Below are 5,185 nucleotides of genomic sequence, written 5' to 3'. Positions count from 1 at the left end.
TTTTTGAGGTTCGTTGTAGGCCCATATTCATAGGTAGGGGCCTATTGCAAAACTTTTAGTGCTCGAAGATAGCTTTCCAACAAGGTATCATATGTGCCAAATGGAGATAATATGACCATGTTATGACCCTAGGAAGTTAGCTTCCCAGCTAACCCCAACGGGGCCAACAAACTCTTGGTGTTACATCTCCTGGTTTAGGGTTTTGGTTGTTTAGGGTTTTCTCATGTTTTTCAATAATAAATCGGCTCTTGAGCCTCATTGTAACACAGTTCAAAGACATGTTGTTTCCGCATCTCTTCTCAGAGATCAATTACCATCGCTTGAGCTATATTATTTCCATTCTATTTGTAAGCATAGTTCAATATTTTTCTATTAATGAAATGAAATGTTTTTCTGTTGCATCTTTGTATTTATGATTATATCTATAATTTCTTGCATTCTTGTGTAAGTTTGGATCAGCATTCCATCCATAGTAATTGAAAAATCTATAACTAAAGCATATATATTCATAATATAATAGAAAGTATGAAATTCAACCCAATACTTATATGTATGAATATATCTCTACTCCACAAGGCTTCCACAGGTGAGATTCATCTCACTATCTTGTTTGACACACCCAAAACATATAATTCCTTCTTTATCCCAGCTAACATATAACATGAATCTTAATGGATTTATTCAAGTCACCTCTTTCTTGCTACACTCACCCTTCAAAGCTTAGGCATTTCCTTCTTTGTTAAATAGTCCCTTGGGCGATCCATGTTGTTAAGCTTTTCACATGGAAAAAAATGCATACCTATATAGTCTTACCACCAAGTCATCCCCCTAGCAACATATAGTCACTTAGTAGCTCATTCAAATCAAGGCATATCATAGGGTTCTAGTGTCATCATAGTAGCATTCTCCCCGTGCTTCCTACTTTATAGCAGCCATCATCTATCCATATTATAGAGATCCATCATCTCACCTGTATCATAAACATATAGTCAACATGAGATGTTCAAATAAAAAATGAAATAAAAAATTTAAACCTATAACATTTAGAAACCAAATTTAACATGTATGAGATTATTATCATAATTCTTGGAACTTGTATGTAGTAAAAACCAATATTCATTATGGGATTATATATCCAATAAATTTCTACTTGCAAACTGTCCTCCCTGACATAATTTTCATTCGGCTAAACAACTTTGAGTATTCAACCATATAAAAGTTCATTGCCATATCTCTAGCATCTTTTGAAATGATCTTATAATTATGACATACCGATAATTCAATTATTTTTAGCTATAAACATATTAAATGCAATGAAGTTTAATTAAATCTTAGGTAGACAAGAAAGCGCACATAAGGTTGACACCATAATCTTCAATATGGAGCACCTTCCTTAACTTTGCATGAATCACCATCCTTGTCCAAATTTGGAGTGCTTTTGTGATGCTGAAATCAGCTACCTTGTCCACCAAGCAAGGAAATTACTAGGAAATAATTTGTCAGTTTACAACAGTTGGGAAAATTTAACAAGAGAACATTCCTTAGCACCCCAATCTTGCTGAGAGTAGCTCATGTGTAATCACCCAAATCAATCTTAAGTGAGGGCATCAATAGAACTGACATAAGAGATGTCATCTTCCAAAATAACATGGTAATCAACCTCTGTCATACAATGTTTATCCCTTCCTCAAAATACAAAAAAGTTCAAACTAATGCACAAACTAACCCAGAATAGTTTGAAAGAACCATTCTTTAACTTAGAACCATTTATGCAACATGATGAGGTTATCCCCTAGTGGAAGCACACATTTCTTTAAGGTCCAAGTTATATTCATAGTTGCTAAAACTAACTCCCCGAGAAGCATCTGGAATGAAATAAACTAGAGCAAGTTGTTACTTCTATAATAAAAGAAAGGTGAGCACAAATATGGTGAGGTACCTCTCTAGAGTCTGAAAACATGCTTACATGCTAATCTAGACAACACCCATTTCTAATCTAAATTAAGGATTTAGACAAGGTCTAGGGTTTAAATTTTTTGTACTTAAAGAAAGTGTCCTTCCCCAAGTCATGAATATAAGGCTGTTTTTTCATGTAGGTACCTTCATATAAGTCATCCATACGAAATCTCCATCAACAACACTCTTCCTTACTATTCTAAAATGGCCCAATAATCACTTAGCAAACCAATCTTTTTCTTTCATCAAAGCATCTTCAGTTATTGGATTTGAAACAAAACTTGATTGCTGAGTAAGAAACCCCCAAACGAAATCAATATTCTGAATATCACTACTGGGATCTTAAATCAGGGCCATATTCCTTTCCTATAAATAATATACAAAACCAACATGCTAGGTGAAATTCTAATTGTTAAAAAGATTTTAATATTTCATAAAAACTCTAAAAAATAGAGCTGACATGTCACTAGAATGCAAGGAACTTGTGCCAACTTCCAATGGCTAAGATTGTTGTTTTCTATTAACAACAATGTCAAACCATGAGGTGAATTGAACTTGGCATCTACAAACAAGCCCTCTTCAATATTGATGGCCAAATACATTTTGTTTGATGTCCAAGCAACCCTCCACATGCCTTTCTTACAAAACAAACAACCTCCTAATGCCTTGCTTGTCAACCAAGAAACTTCCCACAAATAGATACTTCATCTTAAAAAATCACTAAAATCACCTTCATGTGATGCGTCTCATCTATACATGTGCAACTAGGAGTTAGCTTAGGAAGTAAGTTATGTCTCTCTATGAATCCCAATGCTATTTTCCAGAAACTGAGTCCCATATAATTGAAAACAACATCAGTTACAAGTTGATTTGTATCTCTATGAGTAAGTGGCTAAAATACTCTTGTGATAAGACCTTTCTCTAAGTTGATATGATCCTATAAATTCTTTTACGAAGGTTAACGCAAGATGCTAACATGATTCATGATTGCAAGTTGATGAATTAACATGGTTGGCATATAAACAACTACAAATCTCCTTAAGGAGTAAAAACATTGACAAATGTAGTTCCCATGGAGTGTAGTCTAGCACCTTGGTGATTAGGCTTGTATTAACACATATCATATGTTTTGGTTTCCACTATGCGGCAGAGACTGGATATACACAAAAAAATAGCCTTGTTCAATGTATCCAACGAGGAAATCAAGCTCTAGTTCTGCAAGAAATTGATCCATTTGTTGGCTCTAAGTTAAATCCATGTTAAGGACAAGTAAGGTCTTTGCCGGACTGTCGAACTAGCTTCTCAATGGGCCATATGAGCAACTGTTAGTTCTCTATTTCTTAATTCTGAATTGCAGGATGTAACCTCTAGCTACACCTTCTTCGGGCCTAGTAGCCAGTAATGAAAGAATAAATCTATCCAATAACTCTCACTATTGTATAATCCAGTGTGTGGGGCTTCACGTGCCATATCAAGGCATGTCTTCCCTGTACTTCATCTATGGGCTTTCACTGGTACCATCCCACTTAACTAATGAAATTAATGAAGTCTAAAGGTCCATGGTTTGGAAGGCAAAGGCTATTGAAAGTGCAACCACTCGCCAACTATGGGCCATTAAAATACAGACCGTCCTAGATCTCTCTAACATAGGGATTATGAAAGGGGTAGCCAGAATGACAACCATGCCTTAGTTCCACTAAATGTGCCTTTACCAACTAGAATACGTAAACTTGGTAGCCTTATACCCTGTTGAGATATTTAATAGGTATATTAATTCTCCTACATCTATATGTCAATTTGGGCTCGTAAACATGAGTTATATTGCGCTTTCTCAGTCAGAGTTTTAATGTTTCCTTTATAATGATCAACTAAGTAATGGAACAACAAATTTAGTTCTTGGCTAGAGTTTTAATGTTTCCTTTATAATGATCAACTAAGTAATGGAACACACAAATGCTTGTAAAAACACAATTCAAAAGGAAATCAATACATCTTGCTAACATAGGCAAACCAATAATCAAATTCAATTTGAAGACTTTGAAGTCTCTATGAACTTAACCTACTTTGTATTAAAACTGAAATCTGGACTTAAATGTTGACTTGATTCTTTACCACAGATTCCAATCTGACAGGCTATGAAAGCAAATGCCTAATCAAATAGACTCCACACATAACTCAATCATTCAAAACCCAAATCCTAATTTTCGACTCTTATAATTTCCACTTAAAAGAAGTAAGAGATTTAATCTACTTGTGATGATAATTCAACTTTAAACTAAATAATCAATCTTGCATTCAATAATTTTTCTTAATTTAAAACCCTAGAATGAGAAAATCTTCATGTTAATTCCACTGTATTGACAATAAGTAAAAGATCTTTATGTTGGGAGCTAATTTGAATACTCTGTCTCACACACTTAACCAATCAACTTGATCTCTCACACTCAACTAATCTACATACATATTCCTAATCTATCATAACCTTAAGAACAAGCTTCAAATATCAAACCTTAATTCTATTCTCAAGAATGACAAACAAATAAAACAACTATGAATTGCTATTAGGCACACAAATCTGTACTCAGGAAACTTATCCTATAGTTGCAGAAATCTCAAACTAAACTGAAGCAAACCTATTCAAAATTTCGGTGAACGAACACTCTGTCCTCTCAATGAAAAGGCAAATCACACAGCCAATTGTAATGTAACTTCGAAATCAAATCAAGCATGCATTTGATGGAAATTATCTCAGGCTAGAAACTATGTTTTCAATCAACAGTATCATACTCTAGGTTATAGTACTACACTCAGGCACTTGAAACAAAGCAAGAGAAATCACACTAAAAACTTAATTGCTCACTTGAACTCCAAAATCAATCTACAAATTTTATTAAGAAACTAAGAATATATTTGATAAACAAGACTATATTAAACTATGATTAATCAATATTTCTATGGCACACCCACTCATGAAAATAATTTAGCATAAAACCAACTGATTTGGACTAAATAAAACTTATGATAATTCAAGCTAGTCTAATCAACCAATCCGGAAAGAAGTACTCATATGGCACATGCATTCATGAAAATAATTAGGAAAGAAACCAACTAATTTGATAACAGAAAGAAACAAGCAAATGATATTTATTTGGAATCAACTGAAATGCACTCAATGCATATGACCAATTTGGCTCTCTAATCTACACAACCAAACCCACACCATATCAAT

This window comes from Pinus tabuliformis, chromosome 6 (assembly GCF_031772625.1).
Source record: "Pinus tabuliformis cultivar Carrire ecotype Pingquan chromosome 6, CPIR1, whole genome shotgun sequence".
Lineage (NCBI taxonomy): Eukaryota > Viridiplantae > Streptophyta > Pinopsida > Pinales > Pinaceae > Pinus > Pinus tabuliformis.
The sequence above is the reverse complement of the archived record's forward strand: the minus strand, read 5'-3'. Positions refer to the sequence as shown.